This window comes from Chinchilla lanigera, unplaced genomic scaffold, assembly GCF_000276665.1.
Source record: "Chinchilla lanigera isolate Chin_1 unplaced genomic scaffold, ChiLan1.0 scaffold00078, whole genome shotgun sequence".
Lineage (NCBI taxonomy): Eukaryota > Metazoa > Chordata > Mammalia > Rodentia > Chinchillidae > Chinchilla > Chinchilla lanigera.
This window is the reverse complement of record NW_004955479.1, coordinates 8,851,436-8,871,451: the sequence shown is the minus strand read 5'-3', so window position 1 is coordinate 8,871,451 and position 20,016 is coordinate 8,851,436. Positions and strand designations below refer to the sequence as shown.

The 20,016-nt window shown below is 40.1% G+C and overlaps 1 protein-coding gene across 1 annotated transcript in view; it reads right to left on the bottom strand.

Moving 5' to 3' along the window:
• Snd1 (staphylococcal nuclease and tudor domain containing 1) overlaps positions 1–20,016 on the bottom strand; it is a 431,831-nt gene that overhangs the window by 253,053 nt on the left and 158,762 nt on the right. The gene's annotated exons all lie outside the window — the stretch shown is intronic.

Genomic DNA, 20,016 nt, shown 5'->3' with positions numbered 1-20,016 from the left:
GCCATGGCTTCCTCTTTTGCAGCTCACTCTTCGTTTTGAGGAAGTGCACTTCCCAAACCTTAGCTTGCACCACAAAGGGTTGTTATGGTTTGTTTGTTTGTTTTTTTTTGGTTTTTCTCCGGTACCGGGAACCGAACTCACGACCTTGCGCTTGCCAGGCAGGCGCTTTTGCCGCTGAGCTAAATCCCCAGCCCCAGGGTGGCTCTACTCTTGAGTTAACACTTTGAGCTATAAATTTATTATACTGGGTGTCAAAAGAGCAGTCTCAGGAGGTAGTGACGGTATTTAATAATACGCTGTCACTATAAAGTTATCGGAGAATTTCAGACGATTCCATTAGAATGAACAAGCCCCAACTCCTGGAAGCACCAGGGGTAATGGGAAAATGCCCAGGCAATGAGAGAAGCATCCTGAAGATAGAACCTCCAAAAACATAGTGAGGCAGACTTCACTGCAATCACTGGCCAAGATCTTCATGGAAACCACCCCAAAACACAGGCCTGTCAAAATCTCAGAATGAAGAGAATGATCCAAAGCCTGCCTGCCTAAGGAGTCCATTTCAGAACAGCCAGGAGGTACCACACATAGCAACAGAACTCACTATATTAGAACAAGAGTGAACAAAAATGGTAACTGTGTATATTTACTAAAGAAATCAAACAGAATAGTAATACAAATGAATTTAAAGAGTAACTACTAAATCTCAGGTTAATTATCTGATGAAATAGACAAAAGAGGTCCATAATATACTGTCTCAATTTTCTCTGTAAAAGATAAACCAAGATGCACAGACATGGCTAGACTGAATAAAATTATACATTTATAAACATAATCTGTATCATAAATGACTATAGATGACAGAAGGTTATAAATTGAAATGCTGAATCAGATCTAATAAAATGTGCATTCTACTACTGACATCTGTTATAATTCCTGCAAATAGCATCACAATAAGCATACGAATAGAAAAATTAAGGTAACAGTCAATGATAAATCTGGGGCTACAGAAGTCTAAGAAAATATCTCACAGTTCATAAGAATCTGTAGGGCATGTTACAGTCTAACAAACAAGAAGAATCAATGTTACTGGTCTGATAACTATCAAATCTGAAAAGCACGGATATAACCAATTACTAATAATTCCACAATATATAGCAGTAAGGTTCTTCTGTACACGGGGACCTTACCCTACTTTTTGCTTTATGTATTTGCTTCTTTGAACACTCAGTGGATGTTTTTTAGATGTTTTTTAACTTAGGGGTGAATAGGCTTGAGAGCAGCGGAAGTCGCATTAATAACATCAACCGCAGCCATGGTGGCATGTGCCTATAATTCTAATACTCTGGGAGGCTGAGGCAGGGAGGATAGCAGTTTGAGGCCAGCCTGGGCATGGCCTTTTCTTGAAACATAAAATGAGGATTTGGGATGGAGCTCAGTGGGAAGGCTCCAGGTTCAATCCCTAGTACCACCACGACAAAAAGGGGCAGGGGGAAGGGGCACAACAAAATAAACCCCACCACAACAGCAGCATTCACAGTTATCAGTGAATCAGTGATGCAGAAATACAATCTGTAATACAAGCAATATGAAATCTAAATGGCCAATTAAAAAGTTTGGAATTAGACTCAATTTTTAAAAAGTAAATACATCTGTATAGCAAAAAAATAATCTAAAAATGATTTTTTGAATTTTTAACTAATTATTCAAGATTTCACTTTTTATTCCAACTCTAAGTTCATTAACAGAGAAAGGTTTTAAAGAGATAAAGTGAATGACTTATCTTAAATGAGAATGAAAAAGACCACAGTAATAATCTAGAGCAAACACACACTATTGTCCGAGGAAAAGCAGAACAGTCATGCAGCTTCTCCAAATATCATCCATTTAATAAAAAAGTTATGGCTATGATTCAAAATAATACAGCAAATAACATCTGAACTACAAGAATAGGAATCCACAATAAAAGGGAAGTATTAACATCACTCCAATAAGTTATGTCTGTTATAAAGCTGGATAGAATTACAGTCTAGGAGGGTTAGTCCAAGGATATTCCAAGGCTGAGTCATGTAGAAGCTATTTTTAGAAGCTATCTTTAAAATAAATGGAAACACAAGGGAGGTGGCAGAAGCAGTAGTTCATGAGAAGGCTGACATAAAGAGAACTCCAAATTCCATGATTTGAGTCTGGTTCTCTCCAAAACTATCCATTCTATAGCTGTACTTCTTGTTGAGTATCAAAAATTAGAAGAAATTAAAATGAAGTATTTTGTGGCTATGCTGTTTAAATAAGGAAATGGAAGAAAGCTAAGAAATTAAACAGTAAGAAGTAGGCTAAATAAACAAGATAAAAAAGGAATAAAATTAAAGTTTAAAATGAGAAAATTCTAGGAGCCATAAGGATTTTTTTTCAATGTGAGATGATATTCACAGGACTGAAGCTGGGGGCAGCTATTGTGCTTCTTAAATGACTAAAGCCCGTCTAAGGAAGTACTTGACCTTGTTAATAAATCAACACAGAAGTGTTGTGTTCTTTACCCTGCTAACCTTTACATCTTCCCAGAGGTAAAAGTCTGTCATTCTGTAAGGCTCATTTGAAAGGTAAAATCACATCATTATTGTTCAAAATAATTAAGATGAATGTACATTGTTTAAATAAACTATATGATAAGGGTATAAAATTACATAGCTATTAAAATTAATACACAAAAGCTTAAGGATATGGGGAGATATTTAGGTTTTATTGTCATTTAAAAAGCACACAGAAAATGATTCAAAAATAAGCCTACAAATGTAAAATACTCCAAAATATTAAGCTACTTGAATTATAAGCTTTTTTCTTTTATACTTGCCAAATTTACTATAATAAGCATGCACTACACTTAAAATCAGACAACAAAATAAGGTCATCACAGTTAAAAATATGATCTATGGTCTCAGTGTGATAGCTCTGTCTTACAAAGCAGTAACTGACGTATATTACTGACAATTGGAGAGACCAGATTCTCTATGTGTAACTCTCCAAAAGGCTAGTAATCAATTGACCAATTTTTATTTAGTGCCCCCATGTTACTACTTATTTTGAACTTGCAATAACTATTTCTGTTATATATGCCACTCCAAAAAATAAAGCCAAATTTAGCAAATGTACTAAAAGGAAGTCAAGAGATATTTACAAAGATCAAGATTACATGTTTGAAAAGCTTTACAAAGTCAAGCACTAATGAAATAAGACAGAACTATCAAAAGTGACAACACTCCATTGTTCATCAACTATCTCTTAAAGCAAGATTTTAAAAAAAGGACAAGAGTATATGCAATTTGTGAAGAAATTCTGCAATTTCTTGGTAAGGCTACCTTTGCCAAAGAGAGAGTTGAGGACAGACAAAGTGCTTAGAACGATGAAAATGATTATAGCTCAAAATCCAACTCCAGGATATAATGCTAAAGTAAATTCTAAATCTAAATTGGTTCAGTTTTTAAGAGGGCTTATGAATTCAGCTGGTAAGAAGAAAAATCATAAAGATGATCTGTATTAGTGTTTTATTAAAGAAACAGATATAACGTAAGATATTTCAATGTGTAAGAAATTACAAGATTGGCTCACAAATGTCGGCCACAGAGCTGGACAAGGAAGCATGCAGAGGGCGTCTGCACGACAGATGGAAGGTTTCAGTCCAAGGTCTGGAGTTCCCTGCAGTGTCCCACTAAGACCATATCAGGAGGCTGATGGGTCTTCCACAGAAGGCTGAAGAGTCCACAATGGAGGTCTGAAAGATCTGCTGGAATCCAAACAGTCTGCACTAGAAGCCAGGAGAGGTCGTCCAAACTGAAGGTGAGTACTGGTGCTCCTCTAAAGAACAGAAGCCCGTCCATCCTTCCTCATTTCCCCTTATCCAAGCAGAGCCACCCTACGGCGGGTCCTCTCCATTCCAGGGTGTAGAACTGCTGAGCCAACTTAAACTGACACAATCCATCGACTTCTCAAACTGACACAATCCATCGACTGTTATATGGTCTTAAACCCATGTTCTGTATCCAATGAACATGGAGAAAAGGGGTATTTCATGTAGCTTAGATGCTTATAAAAGTAATATAAAAATGAGGCACTGACTGTCTATAAATTTTTTTTTTTACTGGCAGACAATTTTTCTATAATGACAAATGACACTATTACTGAGAATGTATATAAATTCAGGCTTCAATTAATTCACTTTAATTAAATATTTTGGTGAATATGCAGTTCGTTTTAAAAGGAATGTCATCTAAAATCAGTGCCAGCATAAAGGTAACACCATGAAAAAAGGAGAGCATGATAATATAGCACTGTTTGCTAGCATCACATGTAACAATTTTGCCCTGTTTATAATGGTTTGTATAGTTATTTTTAATGGAGCAGCATTTCTACTTCATTTTGTTTTCAAAATACTTCATATTTAATGTCAGGGTAAATCCTTCACTGCTTCAGTGTTCCTGTAAGATGAGGAACCAAGAATCATCACTCCAAAATCTGAATCCTGACAAAGCCCTGACCGGAGTATCAAGGCACTTTAAACAGGGTATGTTGCCTGTGTGATCAGAAATAATAGACTGTGTAATATAGTACCTCAAATTTAATCAATACCTGGATTTATCAATGACATCTCAATTAACAGTGCAGTTTTTAAAACCGAATGTGTCAGACTGGCTAAAGAAATAGGAGAAGAACACTTGAAATGATAGGTTCATTGGTGTTGATGTGGGAAGCAATCAACATTTGTTCTTGACTGAAGATCAGTTATGATTAGACAGGTTCAGGAGACTGAGAATCTTTAATTTTCAGTCTGAAGTTTCAGAACTTTCAGAGGAATGTGGGGTACAAACACTACTGGTGCGGCATGCTTTCCCCTCTCTTTAGCTCCGATGGGTTGCAGTCAATTAAGTTCTCAGATGTCTTGCCAGCTCTTACACGAACCCTATCAGGCTGTGAAACGTGCCAGGAAACTCAGAAAAGAAGGAAATTATTTCCCTTATAAATATGGTCTCTAGTTGCATCCATTTACCTACAAAAGCCTTGAGTTTATCACTCACATGTGTAAACATCACAGTCTCCCTAGTGTAAGAAACTGAAAGAGTAAATAAGATACAAAAGGTACAATAGGTATTGTGAAAGGGAAAGAAACTGATTAAAAGGAAAGAACAACTAGGATGGGGAAAGGAGAAAAGGAAGGAAGACACACACACACACACACACACACACACACACACACAAAAATAATTGTACTAATTTCTATTAGTTAATCAAAAGGAACAGTTACTGCTTATATTGTTTGATCAATTTTATATACCTATCATTGGTAATCTGAGCAACTAGTTTGAAGATAACAACACGCAATATAATAACCATTGTTAATTTTCCATCATCTTGTTTTGAAATTGTGTATCATTTTTGTTTACTATCTTCAAAAAAAAAAAGGGAATGAGATGTTGAAAGTTCTCTCCCTCTCCCACTCCCTCCAGGATGCAGAAGACTGTCGTCAGGACCCCGAGGCGCCCAAGGATGAAAACCCCTCCTGCGAGAGGACAAGGCCTGGCTGTAATCCTGTTATACTGCACGCCACATTTTTCTGCCTAAGCTCTCACCCTCAGTTCCTCTCACCCCCCTGCGCATTTTACCCTTCCCCTTCTCTCTCACTCTGCTTCAGTAAGACACAGGATAAAACTATTTCATTTTATTTGTCGTATTATATATTGCTGTCTGTCCTTAATTTTCCTAAGCCCTGACTTGGTAGTTTGCTGTTATCGATTGAGCTCTAGTGATATGCCGAGCACTGCATTAAGTGCTTAATGTATATTACTTCATTTAATGTTCATGACAGATGCGAGTTGGTAACATTGCCCCAGAGATTCAAACTCATGTCTATTTGGTTCCAAACTCCCACACTAAACCATTATAAAAAGCTAACAACAGGATATTGATTAAACATGCGCATGATACTAAATGATAAAAGTACCTCATGTAGAAGACAGCTTAACGACAGGGAAATCATCATACTGAAGGTTACAAAACAATAAGTACCATATAATTATGAGCTAAGATGAAAATTATGCAAATAGCCAAATGCATAAAAAAGAGATTGGACTAATATGCACTTGAGTATTAACAGATGCTACACTTGGGTGGTAGAGTTTTTCTTTTTCCTTTATCCTTTTCTCTTGTTTTCAAAAATGTACATTTTTAGAAAAATTTTTTGGATTGCTAAAGTGCTAAGTAAATGCTACTTAAAACAAAGCAAAAAAGGGCCCCAAACTACAGGATCATAAGTAAGGATTAAGTGGACAATAATACCGCTGTTAACAGAATTCCTAATTGCATTTTTAAGTAGGAACATTACAGCCATAGAGAAAACTAAGCTGAAATTTGGTAGGAAAGTGGCAAGTTTTTGCTAAATTACGCACATCAAATGATAATGCCTTACTTATAAGTGATAGAAATAAAACACAAGTACAAAGGTACTATGTTTGGTTATATGTACAAAATTTTAACAGGATTTATGATGCTAGCATTTGTGTGAAAAGGGAGAAGACAACCCACCCACCCACAAACACATCCACCTGTGAAAGTCAAACCTAAAACCTGTCAGGGAAGACATGTTTTCACAAGGAAACGGTAGTGCTGGTTGCTTCTGGTGAGGCACCATGGTTTGGTGAAGTAGATCAGGGCAAAGGATACAAGGCCTTCCTTGCACTGTAGAGTTTTGAAAAGAAATATATGCACCGTCTGTTCAACATCATAATAAAAGGTGAAAAACAGCATAAGAAAAACTCTTACTGGCTTTCTAGTTTGTTTTTGAGACAGGGTCTCACTAAGCAGTTCAGGCTGGCCTCAAACTCGCAACGATCCTCCTGCCTCAGCCTCCTAAGTGCTGGAAGTACAAGCATGTGCCACCATGCCCAGCCTTCTAGTTTTTGTTTTTTTTTTTTTAAGTCTAAAAGATATGTTAAATAGCCAAAATGTTTGCCTAGTTTATGTAATAGTCTGCGAAAAGGGTATCCTTTTCTCACATTGGCTTTCTTGCCAATGACTTCAAAATGTCTGTTTCAGCAAATAAAATAACAAAATTCATTTTCTCTCTTGATCTGAGTTTGAAAATCTTTAGGAGAAAAAAGAACTACTCTTTATATATATATATATCTACGCATCTATTTTTTCTACACATCCTTCTACATCTATTTTTAAAATGTAAAGAACAAGTTATGTTATATAAAACAAAAAAAACTTTTTTAAAATTATGTCTTCTTGGCTGTTTAAAAAGTGTATTTTAAAAAGTCCTGTAAAGAAAAGTACCTTTGCCTAGCTATGGAAACCATTCCAATGCAAAAAGCAGTCTTCACAAGAAAAGAAACAAGGTCCCAGAGAAATCAGCCCTGCACTGCTATCCAACAGTCTCAGCACACAGAGGTGGAGTGCACAGATGCAGACGTGGAGGCATCGAGGAAGCAAAGGAAGCCACAGGAAAAGTCCAGGAAGAAGGGCCATGTAAGGAAAACAAAGGTCTAGGTTGCAGTGTCATCAAACAGTCATGTCCAGGCACCTCGTGTGCTATTGTGCTTGGGGCAGCATCAAGCTGCTGATTCATCAGAAGACTCACAAGGTCGCACACTCCAGTCCTGGCCCACCAACTAGAAGCCCCCAGGGAGGAGAAACCAACACCAAAAAGGGCAACTGAAATAATTTCCTCCTTGTCTGTGTTCATCCTTCTCAAAAAGAGCAGGAAATGACAGTAAAGCCAAGGAGTTTTAAAGCTTTATATCAGCCAGCATGGAAAATTTTAAGAGTTCATCAGAAAGGTCCCAAACCCAACAAGAAAGTGGAACCATCAAACAAACTAAGAGGACCTTGCTTAGAGACAAGCACACGCTCTGCTAACTCTGGTAGAGAACCAAGCTTTAGGCTGCTGAAAGGAAGAACAGAAACAAGAAAAAGTGGGCTAGCAAATCACTATTTTCCTCTTAATGACATAAAGGTCCCGGGGATCCACTGCAATAGCCAAGGCCGACATTGCGGCAGATGGGTGGTATGTTTGGAAATGAGAGTGCCTGTACGCTCTGCATTCTGATGTTGTTCATACTGAATAACTGAGAACTGCTGAGGAGGGAGACGAAAACGGAAGGCGGAGGGAAAGAAGGATTAAAAAAAAGATAAACTGAGGGAGGAAAGAAAATGTTAGAGAAACAGAAAGGGAGAATCCGTATCTATAAACTAAGGGATAAACGAGGCTATCAATACCACTTTTGGCCCCCGAATGGTGAGGGACACATAATAAATCTAGACTTACTGATCATCTTACCATTTTCCTCTTGGAAAGCTATGATTAACTACCACCAAAGCAGAAATACTGAACAGTAGAAACATGACTCATCTTTGTTTTTCATCTTCAAAAACGCTCTGATGCTGTGGAGTTCAAAATGCACGCTGCTTTCCTTCCATGCTGCTGGCAGCAGGCGAACGCCACCGCCAGCAGTGGGAGAAACTGGAAGATGTGGAAAGGCACCTGGCCAAAGTCAAGGAGTCAAGCATTTGGACAGATTTGGATTCCCAAAGCCATATTTCAAAATTTAGTGAACTGACAAATGACTGAGGAAAACAAATATGGGCCTTCAAATGGGAGAAAACCATGTGAAGTCACAGATCCTGGAGAATGAGAAAAGAAGACTTTGCCCCAGTGATAAATGGGACTAAAGGGTCAACCATAGCCACTTCAGATAAAAAGATACGCTCTGACCGTAGCTCAGGACCATAACCAGAGCAGCAGGGAGAAGGAAGTCAGTCTCCTTCCTTGGGCTGGGCAAGGAGTGGGAAGTAACAAAATTTCCACTACCACATCCTCAACAAAAGCCTGTAGCAATCAGTGTCCACAGTAAGTATAAAGAATCACTAAAGGATCACAAAACCCAGGGAGTGTGTGAGACACATTCATTTACAACAAGCAGTCACATCTTGAAACAAAATAAATCTGTGGTGACAAAAAAATTAACTTTCAGAACTGTAAAAGGAATCAAGTAGATCAATCGATATAAAACAGGGCAACAAATCTTCACAACAAATCTTGCCACCTTTTATGAGCAGAATCCGTAGAGACTGCAAATTTCTCTTCACTTTAGAGATGGGACAACTAAGGGCCCAAATGCACACAGAGTGAGGTGAAGGCACTCTGGGTCCAGGGCTCCAGGCCCCCGTCTTTCTACCATCAGCCTAACCTGTGTGGAGATGTTGGTAGCTAGCAATGGAAACCCATGAATCCACCTAGATCTTCATGGGAGCCCTCACTAGAGACACTGCTAGGAAAACCACACCATCGTAAATAAATGCTGTCACATGCCTGCAAGATGGATTTGAGTCTTTCTTGATTCTTTAGTATGAGTAGAGGGCAAAAGAAAGATTCCTTTTCTTCATTTTACAAATTAAGAATAGAAGGAACACTGGAAGAAATTAATTCTTTCCAAGTGTCAGAATGTGAACATGCACGATCTCCAACTGCCTGTCTTCCTGCCTCTGAGGTCATGGAAATGTCCTACCTTGCCAACAAACTGTGGACAAAGCTACAGGTCTGCATTTGAGGTACTAGTTTCTGTTTTTAACCCAAGGAACTTAAAATAGTTCTATCTATTCTGTCCTGTTCAAAAGAGACCGTGAATGCACCTGTCAGCTTACATTCCCTGCAGCTGACAAAATACTACACCTAGATGTAGTGGTGTACCACCTGTGATTCTAATACAGTACTCTGAGAGGCTAAAGCAAGCAACTTAGCAAGACCCAGTCTCCCCAAATCAAAACCAAACAAAAATAAGGTGAGAGTGGGGGTTGCTGGGGATGCAACTTACTCAGTGGGAAGGCCCTGATTCAATCCCCAGTTCCTTGAAACAAACAAAACCATCTGTGTCATAAATGAAGAAAGCGGTACTGTGAACACATGGACCACATGCGTAAGACTCTTCCCTTCCATTGGTGAGGTTCACCTCGAGAGCTAACGGAGCTCCCTGGTGCTCTAGCTGCACATGGTGCCAGCTCATCCACACCTGTTCTCCTGTTCTCCTCACTTGCAACTAAGTGCAGGCTCTGCGGTGGTGCTCTCCCTTCCAATCTCACATTCCTTCCTTTCCCTCTCCTGTCATATACTGAATAAGGAGCGGGGAAGCCGCAGAGGGGGTGGAAATCTGCCCCAGGGGAAAGGCGGGTATTTCACTGGCCACACTCTCCTCAGGACTCCACTGAGCGTCAAAGTCACCATGACAGCTCTCAGGGGCCAGCTCGGCAGCTACCTGCCAGACAAAAGGGGACACTGCAGAAGTGGCCAACTGCAGCAAGCAAGGCACGGACTTGTTTCCTTCCAAATCATGTAGACTCTGATCGGGGAAGAGAACACTATGGAGCTTAGTTAGGGTTAGGAAGACCAGTGGGGCATCATCAGGAACCATCAAGCTTCTGTCACTTGGATCTTTAAAATCACAGCGGGGAATGCAAGTCAAAAATGTTAATGCAGTCTCCACTAGCTGAGTAAATCCTTTAGTCATTTATTTTGGGGGGAATGTGGTGTGTGAGTGTGTGGGGGCTCATATGTAGCCCTGGCTGGCTAGCCTTGAACTTAACAATTACGCTGCCTCAGCCTTCCCAGTGTTGGGTCCTGGGGAGGTCATACACCACCATGCAGACCCTTCTACAACTTTTAGGGAAAAGAAATTAGAAATGCTACCTATTGTCAATCATGCAAAAGACACAGAAATGCCCCCAAATCTCCATGAAGGAGTTACTGCTCAGACTGCGTCCTGAAGACATCACAACTTTCTTACTAAAAATTTTAATTAATAAACAGAAAAACATTTATCCCACCTATTTCTAAGGCCTTTGTACTACAGTCGAACAGTACTACCTCCATTTGTATGAGCAAATGCTAAAGGGCAGCTGATAAGGAAACCATCTCACCAGCTTACGTGATGAGTTTCCTGTATCTCTTCTCGTATGTAAGTACTCTTGATCATTTGTAAGACATGGAAGAGCCAAGACGCACCTCACCTCTCCCGTGGGGACCTAACCTTATTCTTGGCACCAGGTACAGTCTCAGAACTATGAGCAGATGACAGGCTGCGCGCCCTGCCGTGGTGGGAAGGGAGCTCAGACCTGGGAGCCACTACTGCAGAAATGGACACCTAAGTTATTACCAAAGCAAAGACAGCGCTGTACTTTCCATGGGTAGTCTGCAATGCAAAGTAGGGAAAGATTCTTGACAGAAAGCCAACAGCGAGGGCAAGAAGCTGCACAAGGACTGCGCACGTCCCTGAGCGGTACGAAGATTGCTACCACATACTTACGAGTAGGACATAAGCCTGGAAATGGAAGCAGAATCCTCTTTGAAATCACAGTATTTTATATACAGCTCCTTTCCTTTGCTTTGACGTTCACTTAAGGAGTTGCGATTCTTTCTGGCAGGCAATCAGGTATCACCAGAGTTGGTGGCATATTAGGGCTGTGCATGCAGAAAACAACCATGCCAGCACTGTGAGAAACAGCATATACTAGAAGGAGCAGGGAAATGAATGAAGGCAAGTTGTGATAATTAAAATGAGAGGTGCGTGGTACACAGACTGAAGGCCACACCAGGAAAACCCTGAGGCGGAGGGGAGCTGAGGTAGAACCAGCTGAACCCCGTTACTGAGAAGCCTGAGGTATGGGGTTAAGAGACCGCTGATCTTAAAGTCTGGGACAATTAAGATGGCATTAAGAAAGATCAACAACAAAGCCAAGGGCAGTTCCAGGGTAGGAAAAGAATCATGCAAACCAAGAACTGTACTTTGGGCATAACAGAAACCAGCGGTGTACTGGAATGTGCAGTTGGGTGACCAGTGGTCAGCAGCTGCAAAAAGATCTGTAGGTACAGTGAGAAGGCAGGAGTGGAAATACTCACCCATCAGCAATGTGTTTGATGGCTGACGGCATTAAGTACGTAAGGTCACCTAGCACATGGCCTCTCCCATGTGTATCACATAACCATAATCTGTATAATTTACATTAACACCTACCAACTTCTGTGAAAAGACACATTTCTGTTCTCTTACCAGTTACTCAAATCTGTTTTTATTCAACTTACTCAACTTACATGTTACCATCTTACTACAGTTATACTGTAAGCAACTCGTGAGATATTGTATTTATCTTCATTTTGCCTCCAAAAAGGTATCATATAACTGCACTGGCCTAAAATATTAGCTCCATAAGATGTATTTGTACAATGTGCTTTAAAAGACAGACCTCTGCTAATTATTCCTAATGGCATACTCATCAACTTCAAATGGGATGAGCCCAGATCATCAAGAGCTACTGCCAGGAAGGATTTCTCCCAAGGTGTGCCATATTTCAAAACACTGCTAGTTATCAAAGCAGAAGTGACATAAGCCCTCTGACCAGGACGGCCACGAGGGAGGACGGCATCAGCACTCACCTTCAAGGACGGAAGACAAGTCAACAATAGTCTGAGAGTGTGCCTACTGACAGAACAGGAAATGTGTACCAGTTGCTCCACACCAAACCTCAAGTGGTCTGGAGGGGTGAGGGTGGGGATTGGGGGTCTCACTACTCAGAAGGAGTTACGGTAATAAACTCAAATAGAGGGAGCAAGGCAAGGCAGGCAGGGGATCAGACATGAAAGACCACTGACATTAGGAAAGCCTGTGCCATGGATTACACTGGGACAAAATGCCTGACACTCACAACTAAAGAGGTTTACTTTGCTGGAGCAGTTTCAGTGCGTCGTCTGCTACTCCAAGACAGAAACATCACGGTGCAGAGCCACAGTAGAGGGAAGCTGCTCACCTTACGGCAGCCAGAAAGTAGTGTGAAAGGAAAAGAGCCAGAGAGACAGGGGCCGAGGACCAAGGTCATTTCCCATGACCCATTTCCTCCACCTAGGCCTCACCTCTCACGGCCCATTCGGCTGTGAACTCGCCCATTTATCAAGTCAAGGTGAATCAAGCTTAACCAGCACAAGGTCATTACTGAAATAAAACTGAAACCCAGAAACAAGAAGTCTGGCCAAGAGCCAGATCTGAAGGACCAGTGGAAGTACCCTTCCTATGGCTCCCGAGCTTCTGCACCTATAGGCAGTAGTTCCCAGTCCTTGGCTTACAGGTGAATCACGACAATCTCCACTTCCACTGCCGCATGGCCCTCTGCCCCCTGTGACCTAATCCCACTTTATGAAAACACAAGACTAATCTAGCATAACTTCATCTTAACTTACCTAATTATATCTGTAAAGACTATTTTAAGGTTTCATTTTAAAGTTGCAGACAAAGAGAAGTTGGCAGGTGGCCCAGGAATAGGGGGGACAAGGACAACTATTTAAACCCATTACATATGCCATCATGACTGCCCAAGCCAGCAACATGCATGTAACAGAACTGCCGCATTTTAGGGATACCTGAATATTAACAGAGGAAAGATAACTATGCAAGTGAAAGTAAAAGAAGGCAGCTCTAGGTATCACTAAAAGAATTTGTTTCAGAGAAGAGCAAAGAGGGCCTGGAGTACACAGTAAGACCCTGTCTCCAAAAACCAAGTAAAAGCAAAAAGACCAGAGACATTAAATACACTAAAACAAGGAGTTAATGTTTTTAAATTTTTAGAGACTATACTCATAAGTGAAATAAATCAGACCCACATGTGTAAACATCTTTTTGTCTCCCTAGTGTAAGAAACTGAAAGAGTAAGTAAGATACAAAAGGTATAATAGATATGATGAAAGGGAAAGAAACTGCTTAAAAGGAAAGAAAAACTGGGATAGGAAAGGGAGCAAAGAAGGAATATATATATACACACACATATATATACACACAAGATAGCTAAGGTAATTGTACTACTAATTTCTATTCACTGAAAGCAACAGTTAAAGCTTATATTGTTTGATCAATCTTACATGCCTATATCTGGTCATCTGAGCAACTACTTTGAAGATAACAATATGCAACATAATAACCATTGTTAATTTTTTATCTTGTTTTGAAACTGTGTATCATTTTCACTTTTTTTTATTACCTTTAAAATGCAATTCATAATAAATGCATTCATTGTGGGGAAATGTTACATATAGTATACATTGCAACTTGATCCTTTTTATTTCCCTTGCTCTCTAGGTATGAAGATGTAGATTTACAATATCGCTTTTAATTACAAGCTAAAAGGCAAGAGAAATATCAACCTTACAACCAAGACACTTGTATATTCTACCTTTCATGTATGCACAAGTTACTCATATTCTTAGGAAAAAAGTAAGTCAAGCAACATAAACAATTGGTCTAATTTTGGTGGTTTTTTTCCCCCGGTACCGGGAATCACACTCATGACCTTGTGCTTGCCAGGCAGACGCTGTGCCACTGAGCTAAATCCCTAGCCTTCACAATTGGTCTAACTTTAAAGAGCATAATAAAAAGAAAGGTCACACTGAAAGAAACCCTAGAAGGTTGGTGCTTTCCAATAAAACTCAGTACCTCTGAGAGATATATGTTATTGTGCAAATATAAAGAAAACATTTTTTCTCATCAGGAAATTTATCTGTATTAACCCTAAACAGACCCTTCTTCCAAGCAGATGAACCTACTTGAGAAAAAAACACTGAGGAAAGACAGCCAGGGACAGGTTTCTTCCCAATGCACACATGTGGACCCAATCTCGCTTCAGACTTTTCCTCAACACAAGACATGCTGCACACTATCACTAAGCGCAAACTCAAAAGAATCTACTTTCTGTAAACCAGGAGGTACAGGAACTTGGAAGGTTTGCAATTCAGCACATTTTATAGGGTTTCTGGCACATAACGGTTATTTTTAAAGTGGGGGAAAAAAAAGCCTGTCCTCTCCCTACCCCCAAACACAGCTGAGCTGATTCAGCACGAATGTGCCCCTAAAATAAAATCTTGGTTTGCAGAGAATAAGCATGGAAAGTTCCAGCTCCAAGGACGGTATTTCAGAAACCAAGAAGAAAAGATCGGGAGTAGGAGGCTTAAGATAGGCTGACCACAAATCATGTTACAAATGTAAGAACTTTCACCAGAAAACTATGAGCAACCAGGGAGTCCAAAGAAGTTAACAACAAACAAAGTTATATAAAAAGTATTACCTGGAGACTCGAGAATCTCAAGGATTCTACTAGAGAAGTCATTTCCCCCAGGTGGCCATAAAGAAGAAATTTCCAAGAATGCAGCTGAAAAGTCTAGCTTCTTCACTTAACTTCAGGATGCATTCTGAAGAGGCTACTACAAGATGTATCACACAAATAACACACTTCACCAAGGAGTTGTATGCTCAGCTTATCATGCTGATGGCCCTGGAAGCGCAGAAGGACTCTATACAATTTTCAGCCAAAAAACCAAAAAAGCACCAAAAAAATCATTATTACAAAGAGCATTCAGATGGCGGCAGAAAGCAAGCTGGCTACCTTTTGAGACAACCCCACAGTCATTTCTACTAATCATCTGTTACCACATGAAAGAGTTAATGGCTCAAGGGGTAAAGACTGGAATCCTCCGGGAAACTTATGGGCATCTCAAATGAACCTTCATGGCTGCTGCACAGTGATGCTCTCCCATCATAACCAAGTTGAAGAACTCCCACTAGGAAAAAAGGCATGGTCAGAAACTGTAAGTCATTCAAAACAGCTCTTAATTTGGTGAATATCTGCAGTCATTTGTTAAAAATTTACAGCCACACTGATGGTAACAGCTGGCACCAGAAGGCAAGGACAAGCAACCTCTTATAAACCTGTCAATTTAAATCACAATGCATTCACAACCTTAGGGTCTGTTCTGATCATTAATGTAAAGGATTTTTCCATAGTGTGAATGAATTAATATGAAATGAAAAATGTGGACATGACAAAAGAAATGTTTATAAAATCCAAACTGAAGTACATAGGTGGTAATTAAGAATTTCCATACTGTCAGCTTTGTACTTAGCATGGCTGATGCGTAACACAGACAGCACTTACATGTATTTTTAAAGAAAGGGCCAACTCTGGGAAATAGTGGGCAAACGGCTAAGGGTGTATCCCCAGGAAAGGGTGCTGACCTTGAGGAGCAAACAGTAGTGAAGTGAAAAAATGGCCCCTCCTAAGAATGTGATTCCTGGTGCCTTTGGAGGTCTGTCTTGTTCAGAGGAACAAGCACCTATAGACCTCCTCAGCTTCTCCCTGGTTCTAGGCCAAGAAAAAAATCAACATGTCTTTCCTTTTCCCCAGCCACTTCCAAGAGTTGCTGCTATGCCAAGAGATTGAGGAGAGAAAAATCAAATTTTACCATTGGCTTTGCTTTGTTGCCTTTTCCCTCCCAGTATCTGCACAAGGTGGAGAAGGCAATGGAATCTGACACCAGTTCTATGAAGAACAATTTAATGAAACACCCCTTAAAGGGACATCTCAAAGACTAATGAGATAATGTCTAGAGGGCTGAAATCACTCCGATGGCCGATACCTGGTGCCATTACCACCTCCTGAAAGCTGTAGATGAGGACAAGGTGGCTGATGCTTCTTGTAGCATGTAAAGTACATGTTACACACAGGAACTGACCTTATCCCCCATGGTACCATGACCTACTGACATCTGAGAATGTACACACAAAAGGGGAGCAGACCTTTCCAGACAGTCTTTAATTTAGCACTGCAATTAACAGCACAAGTGTATGGGTAAAGTAGTCCATTTCTATGGGTCTCAGTTTCTTTATCTCTTAAAAAAGGGGGACTGATTATATTTTGCAAAGTATAGGTGAAAATTAAAAGTGAAAACAATGCTCTTAGAACTCAGTTCATACTGTGAGCAAGAACTAAAGAATTGGTGGTCATAATGCTTAAGGACAGAACAGGCATTATAAAAGTCCCTTTCTAAAAGACAGTAAGTCTAATTCACAAAACAAATTTGAAAGGCATGAAAATTACACAAAGATAGCCACCAAATTACAAAGGAGCCACATCTCCTAAATGTGCTTAGACACTTAGAATATTTTATCCAGTAGAGAGAAAGCTATAAACAATACTTGCATTGCCAACCTTGCTGATTCAAACACATTATTCCACAACACACAGATTACTGCATATAATATTAATCATTTCCAGACTGATTTGGAATTACTGAAAGGAGGAGACTTGCTTCTTGCAGACATAGCTAATCCTAGGAAATCGGCTAAGTCCTATTCAGCCTCTCCTTATATTCTTATTTAGGTGTACAAGCTTCTCCACAGCCTTGAGCCCAGTGTACCTAAAGCTAATTGATTCAGTAAAAATTCACTGAGCAATACAGTGCACCATAAACTATACCAGACACTGAAATAGTGAGCAGATAATAGGCCTAATAGACATAATGAAATAAATCTAACAAGAGAAACAGCTATTTACATACAGCCTCTCACATATATCATCACAAGCTATGAAACACGTGTTCACGGTAAATGATGGTACGTCTGTGTATGTGTGTGTGTGTGTGTGTGTGTGTGTGTGTGTGTGTGTGTGCGTGCATGTGCATACATGTTGTCCTAGAAAACTTCCTCAAAGAAGCCACATTTAACTTGGATTTGAAGGATAAGAGAGTAAATAGGGAAAAGGAAATGAGTATAATAGGAGGGCAATTCAAATAGAAGAAATCAAAAAGTACAGAAGCCCTATGGGGAGAGGGAACAATGCATTCAAGAAATACAATGGAGCACAGAAAAATGGCCAGGAAGGGAGCAGGGGAAGAGGCACAAGGTTGTCTTAGAGAAAGCAGGCTGGAACTGCATCTTATGGGATCTTTTAGGCCACCAGGAGCAATGGAAGCCAATGTTATTAGACAAAGGAGGAGCACAGGTAAAGAGCACCAGCACAGCCCCAACAGTGGCAGATGTAGAAAGTATTAGAATGGGAAAAGGTGACTATGGGAAAACTAGTAAGAAGTCTACAGAAGTACAGGCCCAAAGAGATACAAGACAAGGTAGTGGGAGTGCAGAGGAAACATTCAGACAGTCAGTGCTCCGTGTCCGCAGGTCCCACATGCACATATTTAACCAATCATGGATCAAAAACAAATAGCAAAAGAAGTGCATCTGAACAGAACATGTTCAGACTTTGTTCTTGCCTTATTCTCAACAATAATGTTTCACAGCTATTTATACAACATTTACATTGTATTATGGATCACAAGTCATCTAGAGATGATTCCTAAGTATGAGAGCATGTGTGCAGGTTGTATGAAATGCTACTCCATTTTACACAAGGAATCTGAGGATCCAGGGATTTTAAATCTAAGTGGGTTCAGTACTCTGCAAACACAGTGGAATGACTAAATACAGCAGGGGGGTGACAAAGCTGGACGAGTTGGCTCACATCTGTAATCCCAGCTCTCTGGGAAGCTAAGGCAGGGGGATCACGAATTGGAGCCCAGTCTGGGCAATTCAGTGAGACCCTGTCTTGAAATAAAAAAAAGGGGTTGGGATATAGCTCAGTTGAAGGCTCTGCATTCAATTCCCCATACAGTATTGCAAAATAAATAAACAAGCAAACAAACATACAAACATATATACATTTTAAAAAGGGGGTGCAGAACAGTGGAAGAGGTGAGGATGTCTGGTTTAGACACACTGGGTTTATAAGTCTGACACACGTGAAGATTATTTCCCAGCTCCACACCCCAAAACTACCTCTCTCATAAAATGTACATTTTAAGAGGAAAACAATCTAAAGCGATCTGGACAGAAATGACTCTCAGTAAATGATTTACAGCTCTGTAACTTCCAAAATGTCTGCATTTATCAAGAAAAATGCCCAATTTTAAGTGCCTAAAAAAGAGCCAGTGAGTTCACAGAACAGATTTCAATGGCATGGGAACCACAGAAAGGAAGCCACTAGCTTACAAATAAGCCTCATTCCTAGCTAACATTTGTTCATTCAAAGAAACAGTCAAAAGTACATGAACAAGCACATATTTTGGGGGCGAGGTCTCTGATGACAGGATGGCCGACAGGGGGGGCTCCACTGCCATCCCGAGGTGTTGGCTCACTCTGCTTCCTGCAATTCCGCAAGCCTGCTTCTTCCACCAAGCTTTGACCCTACAATTGTTGAAACAAGCTCCAGCTTGGAGCACAATGGTTCCCATGGTGACAGAAATTCTGCAATTAAGGGACAGGAGTTATAGGAATGATTCATAGGTCACTTATAAATGCTGCTTTACTTGGGTTTAAAAAAACTTGAGACTTGACTTTAGATACTCTATGAGATAACTGGGGGGAAATCCCCAGTGAAGATCCACTACTTTTAAGATGATATTACCTTGTTCTACTGAAAGCAAAACGACAAGGCTGTGCAAACTCTTGTTTGCTACGGGCTGAGCTCCAAATATTAAGAGAAATGTATGAATACACAGAAAGAAATGGCTCCTGATACGAGACTAGGGGGGTAAACCTGGTCCAAGGACATCAACCTCACCATCTTATTCACACACCTAGGATATTATTCTGGAAAATTAAAAGATATGTTGAAATTTTCAAATTCCACTTCATGAACTCCAGAAGAAATTAGCAACACAGTTATTTGCCATGAATATCTTTTAATCAAGATTTTCATGAAAGGGTGGCAGATGGTAAACAAGAGATGGGGAGGGTAAGGATGTGCACGTGTTCTACTCCTCTCTCAATTCCAAAAACACTCACTTTAATGAAAGCACGTTTCATTTTAGGGGAGCTAAAGCCCTATTACCCAACTAATCAGATACCAGCTGAATCTGTGGAATGGGCTGAAAAGGCAGTAAAGTCAGTAACACCAGGGAAAAACACTCCAGTTACGATGCCAGTCACATGCTGATTTCAGAGCCAGGAACAAATCTGAAAAAGTAGGACTTTGCTAGTTTCTATACAAAAACTATATTATTAAGCAATTCCTGACCACATACCTCCCTGGCATCTGGACAAACTTTTTAAAGATCCTCATCATAGATTCTCATAACCTAACTCCATGAGGGGCAGCACAAGTAAT